This window comes from Tauraco erythrolophus, chromosome 3, assembly GCF_009769465.1.
Source record: "Tauraco erythrolophus isolate bTauEry1 chromosome 3, bTauEry1.pri, whole genome shotgun sequence".
Classification (NCBI taxonomy): domain Eukaryota; kingdom Metazoa; phylum Chordata; class Aves; order Musophagiformes; family Musophagidae; genus Tauraco; species Tauraco erythrolophus.
Genome location: NC_141467.1, coordinates 19,323,906 through 19,341,172, shown reverse-complemented (window position 1 = coordinate 19,341,172; position 17,267 = coordinate 19,323,906).

The following is a 17,267-nucleotide window of genomic DNA, read 5'->3' as shown; positions in this document are numbered from 1 at the left end:
AACAGCTAAATTACTAAACTTTTGAGAGGAATTGTACCCTGGTGTTGTTGACTGTGTTTTTCTCTAGTCTGTTTTATTTAGTAGATTTTTATTAAAAATCCTTACAGATGTTATTCAGTTTAGAAATATAATCTGTCGCACAGCTTTGCATTGCCTGCAAAAGTGCACTGTTTAGTCAGCGGTATAACCAAGAAGTAGCATGAAGTGAAATGTGCACCAAAGATACAGATCAAAAACAGGTGCGATGAGGAAAACAATGAGATAATAGCAAGCTCAAGTCACACTGTTGTGTAAAAACAGAAATTTTGCCTGGGTAAGAAACCAAAAGAATGCAATAGATAAGAAGAACAGAAAATCGAGACTAATTTTGTGTTCATTAACAGGGTTATGCTTAAAACAATGGTTCATCTCTCATCACCTTGCAAGTAGAGTACTAAGCCCATGTTGATTTAATACTGCACACTGCTACTCCCTTTCTTTCCTTATGCTCATATACAGCCAAAGTGAGGCAGATGCACCAGTGAGGGGAGGCCTCAAATCTGCTGGTTGCTCATGGTGAACAGCGTACAAACGGACATGAGCAGTGCAGTGACACGTAAAAGATGTAACCTAGATATACAGCAATCAATTACCTTTCTTTAGGTACCTCTCAGGTGGCTATGTTATATTTAAAGTTCATCAATCAACTCAGTTCAGGACTTCACTCTGCTGTGTAGTATCTGTTCTGGGAATTGCAGCTCCTATGCCCTGCAGACCCTTATGCAGTCACTGATGTGTAGGGAGGAATTTTATTTTTTCCTAGTCATTGCGTTCCTGTAAAAGAAAGTGATCTGTGCTCACTGCAAGATCAAAGCAAATAACGCTTTAATAATTTCTACACTATAGCTTCCTTTTCAGCACACTGTCTTTTAATGCTCGTAAGTTAGTTAGGGAGGAGGAAGGAAATGCATCAGTTTGGCATGAATTATTAGTATTGGGAGCATTACTAGCTTTATCTGAAATAGTATGCCAACTTTGAGAGATAATCATTGATGTTTTTTATAAATAAGCTTGAAAAATTATGGTCATCTTAATGCTGTGGTTCTCTGTTGTTCTGTGATTTCTGCTCCATGGCGCCAAATCAATGGTCTCTTAATCAGGAAACTCTATTGTAAGTTTTATTACAATATGATATAGTGCTTGCTGGGAGGGAATGAAGACTTGAGCACAATTTCTTGTCCCTAAAGATATTATTCAGCTTTGAGGAAGAACTGGAGAAAAACATAATTATCTTGATAAAATTCTGTGACAGAAATTAAAAGGAAAATGACTATTAGAGTATTAAAAAGTTCTGAGTTACTCTGTCTGTAAGTTACATTTACTGTAACTGATCCCAGCACAGACTTTGTAATTTCAGGATAAAAACACAATTCATCTTTGGGTTTGTGTGTTTTCAAACGCTTTCATTTGTATTATTAAATACGATGTGTACACTTTAGACAGACAATAATTTTTTAAAAACTTCATCTTGGAGGACAAAAATGTCTTCTGTGTTTCTTCTGCTTGCAATATTTCTTCTGAAAATACCAGTGCAATTTAAAATAATTTTTATTAAAAATTATAATCCTTGGTTGTAGAGCTTGAAAAACAGAGAAGATTCCTAGATTAAACTCTTCAGTAGTTGCTTGATAAATTTGTTTTAAAATGGGCTTCATTTATAAATGTCAGTTAAGTTTGCATTATTTATTATGATGAGATGAATATTTATATTCATATGCTGAAGAAATAAAAGCCAGGTTAATATGTCATTACTAATAAACAGGAAATTCTGAAAATATGCTGATAACATGTAGAGTTTTAACATGACTGTTAAAAGGTGTCTCTGGGAAAAAACAGAAAGGTCCTGATTTTTAGACCTGAGATCATAATAGTCATTTAAATTAGGAAGCTAATTTATTATAATAATGTGAATCTGACAAATATGAGCAAACTGTACATAAAGTATTTTCTCCCTTGAGTCATCTCATTCAACAGTTCTTCACAGTCCCAGTACAACACATGTTGCAGAGTGCACTTTTACTCAGGCTGACAGTTTTGTAAAAATTAGCAAGCATTGGGTTGTCTGTGACATTAAGTTCCATTTATTGAGACTCTATTCCAGATGGTGTCAAAGTGGATACTTTCTGTTGATAGATCTATGCCCTTTGGGCACATTTGTTAAAAAAGATTAAATGCTAAAAAAAAGTGATGTGACAGAAACATATTTCTGCTGATGCACTTTCTCAAGAAAGAGTTTGAGGGTTTTTCTAGTACTTAAAACATTCAAACAGAAAAACCATTAACAACATACTCTAGCATAAATTTTAACTAGCCTGATTAACACAAAATTGAAGTTTTATATTATTAGTCTTTGCATTGGACATATTGTTTATATAAGCATTTGTTTCGAACTCTTACTATCACCTGGGGAAGAGGGAAAATGAATATAACTAAGTTTTCTAGTCTCTTTCTTGTTTCTGTGCCTTCCTTTAGACAACTTTTCTGTAATAAATACCAGATATTATTGCTTGAGAAAATTCTAATAAAAATCTAACATATATCAAAACTCTAAATCAATAAAAATTTATGATTATGACCTTATTTTGAGTTTTTCTGCTAATATTCGTAACTAAACTTCACCTATAGAGACTCACTTAGATCCTTAAGGATGAAAAAAAATTCCTTTTTAATCCTTACAAATTTTAGTACTTCTTTTCCACTAGCAAAAATTTATTCAGAGAATTAAATTTGTTGTTCTGAACAAAGAAATAACCAAACTGCTTTAATTTCAAATAACTGTACAGTTTTACCATCATGATGATTTTTTTTTTCCCAAGAACAAATAGATGCATAATTTCCAGGACTAAACATTACTAGGGAAATATGTAAGTTTCAATCCACAATTCATGAAAAGGAAAAAGGGAGAATTTAGACCAATTTGTTTATTGCAATGCAAGATGTGTGGTGAAAGACACTATGTAAGCAGAATTATTATATTAAGATGTCTGAATTTCTCTTACTGTAGTATATATTTACATCTTCATCTGCCTTGACCTTGGCCTGTGTATATCACAGTTAAAGTTAATGGATATGTGTGAACCAGGATATTAAACACACAATCAGATATTTTCTTCTTTTTTTCTAATTTGCATGTAACTGTCATTGTCATTTATAAGTGATTTATTATGACTCCTTTCCCCTAAAAGGTCATGTAGATTTAAGAATCAGTAAGTTAAGGTTAATATCTGTGGTTCTTCTAATGTACAGTTGTCCTGGTTTCGACTGGGACAGAGTTCATTTTTCTTCTTGACAGCTAGAAGAGCTCTGTGTTTTGGATTTAGTCTGGGATTCGTTACAAGAAGAATGTTGATAGTGCACTGTGCGTTTATAGTCAGTACTGAAACCACAAGGACCTTTCAGCTGCTGTGTTTTTGCCAGTGTGCAGGAGCACAACAGGCTGGAGGGGAGCACAGCCAGGACAAAGGGTCACAACTCCCCTTATAATTTGAATTTAGATTTCGGATTGAGGGACAAATTGGCCAATGGAGTATTCCATATCATGCAATGTCATGCTCAGTGTATAGACGAGAGTTGACTGTGAAGCTGGGAACTCTCTTCTGTGGGACTCTCTCTTGGTCTCTAGAAGTTCTCTCTCTCTCTCCTCCTCTTTTCGGGACTCTCACTAGTCTGGGATTGCAGTGTCGGGACTTACCTGTTTCGAGATCATTTGCCAGGACAGAACAGAAGCTGATCACCGGGTGGTAAGCAATTATACTGTGCATCGCTTGTTTGTATATATTATTATCATTGTGTATATATATATTCGTATTTTTTCAATTAATAATTTTAATTTTATATTATTATTATTAAATTGTTCTTATCTCAACCCGCGAGTCTCCTTCCCTTTTCCCCTTTAATTCTCTCTGCCTTCCCCGGGGGTGAGGGAAGGTGAACGAGCAGCTTCATGGCGTTTAGTTGCTGGTGGGGCTAAACCATGACAACAGTTAATGATATGAAGCTGACATTTTGAACAAGGTCCTCTCAGATCATGAGAGAAGCAGATACCTGTGAATTCAAGATCCCGGCTATTTATGACACTAGATGTGACATGACAAGATGGGTGCATACTAGATGTGTTTCAGGAAGAAGGATAATCTCTGCTCAGTCCGCAGTGGCAAATACCAAAGGTACATCAGAACAGGTTCTGAGGAAACATTACTCATCTGTGAGGAATTCTTCAACTAAATCCCAGCCAAATTCCTGAACAGCTTCCTCAAGATATCATTCTCTGATGGACACAATTATTAGGACAGTAATAAAAAGTGAGAACACGGCTAGCAAAGCACTGTTAATGCGATTATTGAATTCTGTCCTAAAAAGGCACAAGAAAGCAAACAGGGACCTATTCATCACACGGTGCTGGATGACAATTTTAGTTCATGCAGGCACTCTTTTTTTTTAAGTAGTTGCACACAGGAACCAGAATCTTGCCAAGTGGGAAAAAAAACCCACCACATTTTACTTATATGACAAAAGATTTAGGACAACAGCTCAAGATTTGAAGGACTGGGGGCACCAGATCCATGTGATCGTGCTGTTATGTCAAGCTGAATAATACCATAGCAAAAGAAAAACTTCAATAGGAATTTACAAAGGGAATGAATTTAACAGATACTGAAAGCAAAAGTACAATGAAAAATTGACAAAAGGAACAAATTTATGGGAAAAGGAAGATGATTAAACACAAGTGACAACTGTAGAAGAATGGGCAGTGAAAAAACTATTTTCTATCCTTTTGAACAGATGGAACTTCCTGCTTGTGAACTATTACATTGTACACCGGTAAAAATTGATAATGCTGCTTAGTGACAAAAAGTAAAATTGAACATATTACTTCCCTTTGGACTGTATCAAGAAAACTAAATGCTATGAGTAAAAAATTTGGTTAGGATACGCAAAAGCTGGGGAAATCATGCAGTTTGAGCTGTATAATAAAAATAATTTAATCTGTAGAAATGAGATTTCACTGTCTACCTCAGTGAAAATGTACAAATTTTATTTAAATACATCTCTGTAGGTAGCTCAGTGTATAAAGTTGTTTCCTTTTTGAGGGCTATGAAATATATTGAGGAATATGTGACAATCCAGTGACTGACTCTGGAAGAATATATGAGGATTAAACTAAAGTTATAGTAGAAGATGTATGATTTTAACTAACATTTTACCACTTGGTAGCCCAGAAATTTGAACACTAATATTAAAAAAAAAAAAAAGAAAGCATAGTCTACTTTCAGGTATTGTACTTAGTTTAGTTAAGTTATGCAATAAAAAAAGAATTACCCTTACTAGTTTTCCCCTGACATTACTCACCAAATCTACTCTTCTCAAGTAGATCCTGGTATTAGCAAAGATCTTGATATAAGCAAGAAATCCTGACATTAGTAAAAATAAGAAAAAAACCTGTTAGGTATCATATTAGCTCTGACAAACTCTGATGATTTTTAATAGTCCCACACCAAATTCAGAATTTAAAAAGGTAAGTTACCACACAATTTTATGTCTCTATCCTGCGTAAGACTATATTTTATGTTTTGCAGCCATTTTGTTCCTAAATATCATCCATACTCAGGCAAAATTAAATATAAGTAATTGAACACATTGCAAGTTATTAAATGGCAACCATGTCCCACTCAAGAAACTCTTTTGCTGCTCAGTGTTCTTGCCTGCCTCTCACAATGTTCCATTTTCTGTTCTGCTGCTTGAACATAATTTTTAAAAAATTTCCATAAACAAATAAGGTTTTTAAAGCCACTTCAAGGATATCTAGTAATTTAATTTATAATTTCAAGATCTTTGCTTCAGTGGATCTATTGCATCAATCAGCACTGAAGCAATTATTTAATTTGCAGTTATACATCAGGTTACATAATATTTACATAATTAGCATGCATAAACAAGAAATTATAACTTCATGACAGAAATATTGTGATTCTGACAATGATAAGGAATGCAAATATTTCCTTTTGTAAAACAGAAAGTAAATGAAAGTAAAACATTTATAGGCCTGGAGGTGGAATGGATGTCTAACTTATTTACCATTGATGTGATCAATATTTAAATTTAATAAAATTAGATAACATTGTGTTAATGTATGACCTTTTCCATGTCTGTCTTGTCTTCCAGAAGTTAATGGTGCAATGATGAGTACAAATATATACTCTGAATACAAGGAAGTTAATTTGAATAGTAAGAGGCAGGGCTATGAAATCTACTTTAAATTCATCTTTGCTCTGCTGGTGCAAGGTGTTTTTTGAGTTTACTGAAGATTTTAGTACTTAGAAAATGTTTTCTAATGATAGATCCTTAAGGGTGAATATTCAGAGCAGCTTCATTTCTGTCTGCAATTTTCCATTCACAGATAGCCTAGAACATGCATATTAAGTTGCTGAGAACCTCTTAGAGTACATCTATCCCGTCACACTGTCGATCTCTCATTTTCTGTGATTCACCAACTCACTAATCGTAGAATCAGAATCATAAAATCATAGAATGGTTTGGATTGGAAGGGACCTTAAAGGTCATCTAGTTCCAATCCCACTGCCATGGCCAGGAACACCTTCCACTAGGTCACGTTGCTCAAAGCTTCTTTCAGTCTGGCTTTAAACACTTCCAGAAATGGAGCATCCACAACTTATTTGGGCAACCTGTTCCAGTGTTTCATCTCTCTCAGAGTGAAGAATTTCTTCCTTAGATCTAATAAAAATCTATCCTCTTTCAGTTTAAAACCATAACCCCTTGTCCTATCACTACACGCCCTTGCAAAAAGCCCCTCTCCAGTGTTCATGTAGGCCCTCTTTAGGTACTGGAAGGCTGCAAGAAGGTGTACCTGGAGCCTTCTCTTCTCCAGGATGAACAACCCCAACTCTCTCAGCCTGTCTTCGTAGGAGAGGTGTTCCAGCCTTTGGATCATCTTTGTGGCCCTCCTCTGGACCTGCTCCAACAGCTCCATGTCCTTTTTATGTTGAGAGCCCCAGAGCTGAACACAGCAGTGCAGGTGAGGTCTCACAAGAGCAGAGTAGACGGGAAGAATTCACCTCCCTCAACCTGCTTCTTTTGATACAGCCCAGGGTATGATTGGCTTTCTGGGCTGCAAGCGCACATTGCTGGCTCATGTTGAACTTCTGATCAGCCAACACCTCCAAGTCCTTCTCCTCCAGGCTACTCTTAATCCATTAATCCATGGTTTTCAGGTTTTACCATCATTAAATATTCACTTACATTTTCACTAGAGGCTGGCTGCATTCTTGTCTCTTCCTCATTTTCTGGATGCTTGCTTCTTCTTCCCAGATTCCAGTTTGTGATTAGAGAAAAGGCAGTTGGCTGTAGGATAAACAGTGACCAGATAACATAGGTGGTATTAGGGAACCAGCTGTGAGAAGAAGCCAACACCACATATGCTGTTATGAGAGGAAAACTGCTTGTATGATAGAAGAACATGTGTGTGAGGGAAAAAAAGACAGTGAAATAAAAGATGGAGCAAAAAAGGAAGATGATGATTTTTCTGATGGAGTTCATTCCTGTTACTATAATTACAGATTTTGTCCCAGAAGGCCAGAAAATATGGTAGTGTTGGATCAGTTTGCACTATTCAATTGGTGACGAGATGTCCTCATGCATATCAAACTCAGCATAAACGTACCCTCAGAGTCTCTTGTTAGTTCGTTTCCACTTTAAAAGTAGCTATTCACTAGACTCTTAGGTAGACAGCAATGTACAAAATAAATTGAGTTGTCTAATATTTGTTACATTCATATGACCAAAAGTTCAAGCACTCCTCCAACTCAAATCTCTCCACCAAGCATGAGTGCTTAATATTAGACATCTTGATGTACATTTATGCAATTCAAATAAACGATGGGATTTTCAGAAGTGTAGAACAAACAACTCCCTAAAAGTTGACTTACCTAGCTGATTTTTGACTACCAGTCTTTTTTTTTTTCAGGGAAGAGCTTTAAAATAAGAATTCTTTCTGGTGCTAATCTACAAAATGAGATATTAGCACACAAGATTTGAAGTGCATGCTTTTCACTAGATTTTATTCCAGTTAATAGTAGAATTGTTACCCCATACAAAGAATTGTTTAGCTACAGCGTATTTTCATAATTACTGTTTTTTAGCCAACAGAAAAATGAAGTATAAAATCCTCAAAGTATTACCAACTATTCACCCTGTGAAATTAGAATGGAAAGTCAGGACAAAGCATGTCAATGGCAAAAGATAATCCTTGTAACTTGTCTTCATGTTCCTTAGTTGTTGCCCAATTCATTAGAAAGTAATGCACTGTCTCCAGATAAGGTATATCGGTATTCGTAATTATATTTTAGCATATATGTTTTGAAAACGCATTTCCTGGAAACAGCCTGGATCACTCGTTTATTACATTGCTTGCCATGCCATGTGTGCATATAGACCACTCAGTAGTTTAAGAGTTAAATGAAAATCATGCCGACATGCAATATAGTTTCTTCTCTTCTCTTCTCTTCTCTTCTCTTCTCTTCTCTTCTCTTCTCTTCTCTTCTCTTCTCTTCTCTTCTCTTCGCTTCTCTTCGCTTCGCTTCGCTTCGCTTCGCTTCTCTTCCCTTCCCTTCCCTTCCCTTCCCTTCCCTTCCCTTCCCTTCCCTTCCCTTCCCTTCCCTTCCCTTCCCTTCCCTTCCCTTCCCTTCCCTTCCCTTCCCTTCCCTTCCCTTCCCTTCCCTTCCCTTCCCTTCTTCTCCTCCTCGCCTTACAAGCCTTAAGTGGTTAAGGCGCTAGCTCATTGTTATCGGGATGCCTTGTTTCAATGTGAAGCAGAGTTACAACACTTCCTGCCATATGTCTCAAAAGCCTTGTACCTGATAGCTATAGTCACAGAGTTTTTGTTACCAACAGGAAACATGAATGAGTAAAACAAGAGTATAAAAATTACTGGATCATTAGCCTTTTCTCTGGTTTTTTTTTTTTTTTTTGTGTCTCTCTTTTACCTGTTCAGGAAGTTCTCCAGCATCTTCTCAGAAAGATGCCATTTGCTGATGCACTTGGAAGCCCATGACTCTGAATGTGTAAACCTTACCTGCATGTGCAGATGCAAGTATGCACTTCCCTGTGATGGCATATCGATGCAACCAGATAGTTATGGCCTGAGTCACTCTTCCTATCACAGTTGTAGTGTGCACTGCTTCAGTGTACTTTTAATTCACCCAAACTCTCTATTTTAATAACCGTTTTATATTTTAGTGCTACAGATTCACAGGGATTGGAGGATCTAGTAGACAGACGTCTAGTGCTTTGGAAGATCATTACTGAAATGGGTACATTTCAGAAATAAGAATCTTTATGAATTTTGAAGGCCCTGTCTTGTAATTTATTGCTAAGTTTCAGTAGTAAAATACCAAAAAAATATAATTCTATGGTTTCATACTGAAGAAACTATTACTTAAATATGGTGTAGAAATAGACCACATCCAATATTAGCCTATGTAGTAAGAAACATCTCACCCAATAAACGACGTTAATATGACCAAAATGGCAACCCTTTAACCTTTTTGCAACTGGAGTGTCATAAGTGACAGGACCTATTATCCCATCATGTGCATTGTTAGAGGTTGCATCTGCCTTTTTAAATATGGCAGTCCCTGATGTTTATTTGTCAAATATACCACTGAAATTTCTTTCTGATTAGATAGAAGGCCTTCATTAGAAATAAATTTTTAATTTACTATAAGAATATCCAGATTTTCCTGTTACTTCCATTATTTACAGGACATAGGTTATAGCTTGGGCCTATCTGGACAGCAGAAAAAGTTGTGTAGTTCCTTCTCTGAAGAGTATGTGGTCTTTTCACCTGCAAGCTGATGTCTTTCTGGTAACAGGAGATTCAAAGTATTAGTCCTGGCAAACTTTTGAATTGTTGAGAATTTAGTCACGAAATGAATATTAGGTCAATATATAATTTTCATTAAAATCTAACCCTATTTAAGTAACAATAACATTATGGCACTCCATTTATGAAAAGTCATTGAAGATGATCTTGAATTGTAAACTCATTTTGCTGTATGAGTTCTAAAGAAGTTTTCTGATTGTGTCTGAGTGGAATTACAACAAAAGATAGATGCCAAAACATAAGAATGGACTTCAGTATAGTCTGGGACTGAGTTTATGGTTTGCTGGCAACAGGTCACATACAGCAAGAAAGAGTAGTGCTCTTCAAAAAATTATTTTCTATTATATAGGATAAGGATACAGATTTTCTGCTGGCTTTGACAGAAAGAATAGCATCCACTGTAGACAAACATGGCAAAAAGATGTATTTTGACTGATATTATTTTACCAAAGTGTTCAGCGTCCTACTTAAAAACAAATCAAAACTCTGAAGTAAAATAGACTTTTGTTTCAGTAGTTACTGAAATGTTCTGTACTAACAGTAGAATCATCATCATCATCAAAAGTGTAGTTCATTTTTTCTTTCAAACTTTAGTTCCTCTTTTATCTTACTTTGTCTTTTACCTTGAAAAATCAGGTCTTCTTTTGCACATACTGGCTTATTTTTCGTTTTGCATTTTTTACCAGAGATTTGTTTCTGAATGCAAACACATCTTCTGAATTGTCAGATGTCTGAACTATCTGAATTTTAGGTACTTTCTTCAGTAAACTTATGTAGGACTCATCAAGAACATGCTTTACATTCATGAAGAGTTGATCTTTTAAATAACCTTTTAAATTAATCTGAAGCCCCTGGTTTATATACTGGGAAAGAAGGTCCATATAGTCACATTACTAGTATGGCTGGTATTAGTGCAAAGAAATGGCATCTTCTGATTCTCTGCTATACTATCTTAATCTTACCATCCTTTGTCTTTAGAATAACTATACAAACATCTTATATATTCATATATCTCATATTCTTCAGAGCAAAATTTCCAACATTTTTGTAGAAGCATCAGTACTTAGAAAGAAGGAGGGATAGTGTTTCACTTTTCCCATATATTGCTACTGAAAGGCCATGGTCATTATTAAAGAGGTTTGCAAACATGAATAAATGTATTTGATAGACGGAATAGCTCATAGACTTTAAGGATTATTTCACCAAGGGTTTGTGTAATCCCACTTTTATTGGAATTAAAATAATGATGTAGACGACTATTTCTTGGTTTTAATAGACTAAAAGCTGCAAAACACTTCAGTTAAAGAAAAAATTTGATCTCAAGATCAATAAGAACATTGCACATCTTCAAGCAGTTTCTTCAAATTTGACAAAAAAAGCCATTAAGGCTGGCCAGCTGGAATAGTCATAGTATCCAGATGAAGGTAATGCTAATCAAGTAATCATTATTTTAAGATTTACTATGTATGTAAGTGTTCAGAATACCAATCATCTGGATTTTTTTTTTTTTTTTAGCATTGCTGGAATAATGAGAATATAGATATTTTGGCTTTACTGTGGTTTGTGATTGGTGCTAGTTTTCAGTATTGCTGAGCTTTAGATAGAGATTTTAGGTCTTTACATAAAATTTGAAAGAGATTTAACTGAGCTTTAGGAAGGAAATATGGCAATTTACTTGATCATGTGGATGAGATAAGACAGTAAGTCCAAGGATATGCTACGTAAATGAAATTATTTTAAGCAAATAATGACCTTAATTTAAATTTAAAGAAAGGAAATTTTTATTTAATAAATACTTTTATTTTTATTTTAGCATTTGCACGTCTTTTTGAAAGAGATTATCAACTCTTTATTTGCAAGAGTTGTAATTGATAGATGCACATTATTTGCCTGACACAATATATGATAATTCTTAGAAAATGTAGTAGTCTTGAGACTGCTGCTTCTCTGTCAAATTGGTTAATATTGTTCCAGCATGGTTCAAAAATTATTAGAAGGAAACACATACAAGGAAATTAAATTTATTAACCTAGGTAGCTAAATGTAAGAACATAAAGAACATAATGGTTTCAAAGCATGAAGAATCTGTGTAATTTCATGAAATATATGGAGTAGTCAATTACTTTTTTCTTCATATTTATCAGTCAGATGATACATAGTTTCTTACTTTTAAACAGGATAAAGAATAACACAGATTTGGCATATTTACTAATTCACTCAACATCTCTAGCAGTTTAATCTTTTGAAAGGTCAATGGGAACAGCCAAATCATTAGTGTATTTTTGTTAACAAATGTTGCTGTCTCTTCTATGACATTTCCCTCAATCTTTAATTAGCAAAAATATGTAACTGAGCTCGAACAATTATCGCCACATTAATTTGAGTTAATTTCTAAGCTGAAATAGCTGTCTGGAGCCTTGTATCAGATTGTATGCCATAGTAGTTATCTGCAATACATTTTCTCATAAAGAAGCAGTCAGCCAGGCTGACAAAAACCAACTAAACAAACAAACAAAAGTAGAAAATATTATAACTCTTGCTGTCATTTGTATGATCAAATTAAATATGTTGCTCCTATCAGAGCCTCAGTATTTTTTTCATTTCCTAAATTGAATTATTTTATCATTGTATACTGTGCTGGGTTTACGTGATGGGGGTTCTAGTAGCACAGGAGGGGCTGCAGAAATGGCCCCTGTAAGTAGCTGTGAAAAAGCTTCCCCCGGCTCCAAAAACCAAAAACTTTTTAAAATGGCATGTAGTGATAGGACAAGGGGTTATGGTTTTAAACAGGAAGAGGATAGATTTTTATTAGATCTGAGGAATAAATTCTTCACTCTGAGGGAGGTGAAACACTGGAACAGGTTGCCCAAATAAGTTGTGGCTGCCTCATCCCTGGAGGTGTTCAAGGCCAGGTTGGATGCGGCTTTGAGCAATGTGACCTACTGGAAGGTGTCCTTGGCCATGGCAGCGGGGTTGGAACTAGATGATCTTTAAGGTCCCTTCCAACCCAAACCATTCTATGGCTCTATGAAACAATGTGTTATGAACTAATTGCAACCCCCATTCCTCATTCCCCTCTGCTGCTTGCGGAGAGGAGGAGGTAGAGAATTCAGGTGTAAAGTTAAGCCCAGAAAGAAGGGAAAAGTTGGGGGAAGGTGTTTTAAGATTTGGTTTTATTTCTCATTACCCTATTCTGATTTGATTGTTAATAAATCAAATTAATTTCTCCAAGTTGAGTCTGTTTTGCCCATGACAATAATTGGTTAGTGATCTCTCCTTGTCCTTATCTTGACTCATGAGTCTTTCATTTTATTTTCTCTCCCCCGTTCAGCTGATGAGGGGGAGTGATAGAGGGGCTTTGGTAGGCACCTGGCATCCAGCCAAGGTCAACCCACCACATTTCAAAAGAAATTACAAAATATCTTGTTTAATGTGTTCTAGGCTGAAGAAATCTGTAGAAAAAAATGAACAATTGTGAAAGAATATTGGAAAAGATACTTATAGTCTCCATATAGTTTAAGTGGGCTAGAAAAAGAAAATTCAGATAACTGAGATTATGGCTATATTTAAAGTAATAAAAATTATTAAGAGAAATGATGGAAAGGAAAATTGAAAATGTTATTAACAGAGAAAACTATATTTATGCAGTTGTAAATAAACTGAAATATTTGTGTACTAATGCAGTATATGTTAATCCTATGCATCATAATGGAAAAAAACATACAGAATGAGAAAGGAAAGACAGAAATTACCAAAATACAATAAACGAAGAATTCTGACCAAAACAGACATATAGTTGTATAACCGTAACCCAGACAGAATGAAGAGAGGAAGGTGAAGATGATCAGATAACATTGCATGTGACCAAAGAGATATAATAGAAAGAAAGAAGAGAGAATCTGAGTAAAAATGAGTCTGTTTTAAGCAAACTAATTTTGAGAATACGTGACTCTGTTTGTATAGTGGTTGGAGTCTCACACAGGTCTCCACCATCATATTGGAACATCAGAGGTCTCCATAGGAAAGGCAGGGTACCAGCAACTAGAATTGTATAAAAAATAAAAAGACTGATGATCATAGAGAAGTTTTTCTTACAAACAAAAAAATATTATCAGAAGTCAAGGAATTAGATAGAAAAATTAACATATACATAAAATGAGAACACGGGGAGAAACAAGAGAGAGTAACGTGTGGCTCTGGTATGAAACTAAAGATTTTCCTTACTTTTTGTTAAAATAATGATACAGAATGTGGAAAACCAAGCAATATAATCAATGGGAATGAACCTGTGGAAAATGAAATACTACAAAAACATAAAAAATTTGAAAGTCCAGTGGCCTCAGGTAAAAGGAAAGAAGGCCAGAGCCTTCACATGAGCTCTGTCCCAGCATTTTATCTTATGCAAAGTAAAATAGGCTTGGTAGCAAGTCTTGGTGGTACCAGATTAATTATAAAAATGGGTGTTAGAAGTAGAATAAGATGAAATAGCATTATGAATCATGCCAGACTAGCCTGTTTTTCTTTGAGATGACCAGGTGTTTTTAAAACAAAGAATGACTATATGAGGGTCTGAGTAAAACATTTGATTTGGTGCTACATGTTAAATAATAAGTTTAAAAATAAAAAGGTGGGGAATAGTACAAGAACTGTAAAAATTATCACATGGACTGAAATGAAGACAATGTATGTTAAAACAGAAAATGTTCAAAAGAAAGAAGGTTACTAGTAGAGTTCCTTAACATTTTATCTTGAAACTGAACTCTAGCATTCTTTAATGACTGGGGAGAGCCCTTATAACCACAGGCAGTAAAAGCAGAATGAAGAAAATAATGAATTCCTGAAATGGCTTTTACCTGTTTTTCACTTTTACTATTTGTGTTCTGTGAATGCTCATAGTGAAGAAAAAAAGAGAAACTGTGAAACCAGGGAAGCAGTAGAGGTCTGAATTCTTAACAGGAGAACGCAGCTCCCACCATCGTACATCTGGTCATAGTACTGATAGTAGTAGTGATGTTTCTACTCAGCTTGAGACATTAAGTCATACTGGGGTGGGTTTTTTTGAAGGCAGAGTGCAAGACAGCCTAGAGTCATGCAGGGGCGTCTGATTTGCTACATCTAATTTCTACATACCTTTAACTTCCTAAAGCTACTAGTACTAATAGTGAGAACTCCTGGGAGAAGGCTGGTCCTTTCCTTTTCATGTTGACAGAAAAATTGCGTCCTGGCAGAGACCATCTTCCTCCATTGGCTTCTGAGGCAACTTACGCAACATGTTTAGATGAGGCATCTGTTAGAAGCCAGCGTATCCTATTTTAGCTGTTAAAGGCTATAAAGAACAACTGTACCTCGTAACAGATCAGCGAAACATGGAAACAGTACCTGAGATACATAGGGAGAGTACACTGTGAGGGAGATGTTAGTGAGCCCCTAGAAAAACAAAGTTATTCTCTTAGACTATGTTTTAAAACACCTGCTCCATTCCTCCTTTTTCACCATTAATGGTTTGCTACAAAGAAGAATCTGGCTGAAGCTGTTTATGGAGCTGATTTGTCTTACCAGCTTCCCACCCTTTTCACAAAGCATTTGTCTTGGAATCGAAATAATTTTGGGGTCCATATAGGTGATTAGTGGCTCCACCTTCACATTTTTCTCTGTATTCATGGATAAAATTTTGTGCCTTCATTGATCATATATGAAATCAAGTGTGAAATGTATTTCACATTTGAAACTTGTTGCAGATGTGAGCAAAGTCTGATGCTTTAACGTGAACCTGCACATCAGAAACTATTTTACATATAATACGGAGTATAAGCAGTATCTCCAGGTATCTCAGACAATATGTATGTGCAATAAACTGTAAAACTACCTTCCCTTTAATCAGAGAGGAAAATTTCTATAATACAACTCAGTATGGCTTTCTTTGCTTGAAAAAATAAGACTTTTGTTTCCATCACCTTACCATAAGTCCAAGAGAATTGAAGAGTTCTGTTTTCTGTACAAATGTCTAAGCATATTTTCTTGCTGCTATGTTTTTCAGTGGTTTGGGATCTGCTCACACATGTTAATATCTACCATCATACATATTCCAGCTTGGAAAAATGTTCACAAGTTGAGCAGCTTAAGAAACTGGGCTCAATGCTGTGCTAAGACAACTACTCGTTCTGCACTGTGATATTGGCTCTACTGATACATAGTTGTCTGGTCTTGTTCATTTAATGTGCCCTTTAAGAGCTGCAGAGTTGACTTAACACCTTTGTGCCAGACAAGTGCAGCAAGCAAATTAGTAACTGCCAGGCAAGGATCTATTGAAAAATTTTCCTCTGTGATTCTTCCAACTCTTAAGTGAAGGATTATCATTGCCTACATGATGCTTACTCTCAGAACTCAGATGTGCTATATGGATCAAGTTGACAACTTTCTGCAAGTAGTGAGCATCACTGGCTGAATTATTTTGCTTCCACACTTTTGTCCTGCCTGTATATTTTCAGGCTCAGCATGTGCAAATAGGCCATTGTCACATCACTGGAAGTATTTCATTGCTTGACAAACTATTTTTCATCTGGGCTAATGATCTGTATGAGTTTGCATTGATCTTCTGGAAAGAGAAAGGCAGCATGCCCAGTGAGGAAAAAAGAAATTAGACAATGAAAGACAGCTGAATACCAGCCAGGTTGCAAATCTCTTTTTTCTTCTAACGACTCAGACCTACTTTGTCATCAGTTACTTACCCAAGGACTTTTGTGTGCTGCAGATAATTACATTGACTTTTTTTTTTTCTACAACTGTTGTCTAATTATGCTCCAGAATCAAACAATTTAAACTGTCTGATTATGCAAACACCTATTTGGCCTAACAATACAGCAAAGAGTAGTTCTTACATGAGCTTAAATGATTGTGACCTTGTTGCACTAAATCTCCTTCTAGAGAACATCAAATCTGTGTGTTCACTTACAGGGAGCTCTGGGAAGACTGACAGGCATGATAGACCTAATTGTTCAGTTGTGAATCAAAAAATAGAAGTAGAAATCTGTCCAAACTGACATCTGACTTCTTCTAGATCAGAAAGAGATTTTTGGGAACAATTTTTAAAATCTCTGTTTCTCTGTGTCGTGAAGTACAAAGGAGTGGAAAATGTGCCTCATTTATTTTCTTTATGGAAGGTCACTACAAGCCTTCAAAATAAGGAATCTTTTCACTGTTTTACAGAGATACACTAAAGTTATCAAGTGACTTGTCAGATTTAAATGAGGTCAGTGAAAGGAGTTAGAGTTTGTGTCTCATGACATTCAGTGTAATGTTTTTTCTACTGAATTGTCCTTTCTGCCAGCTT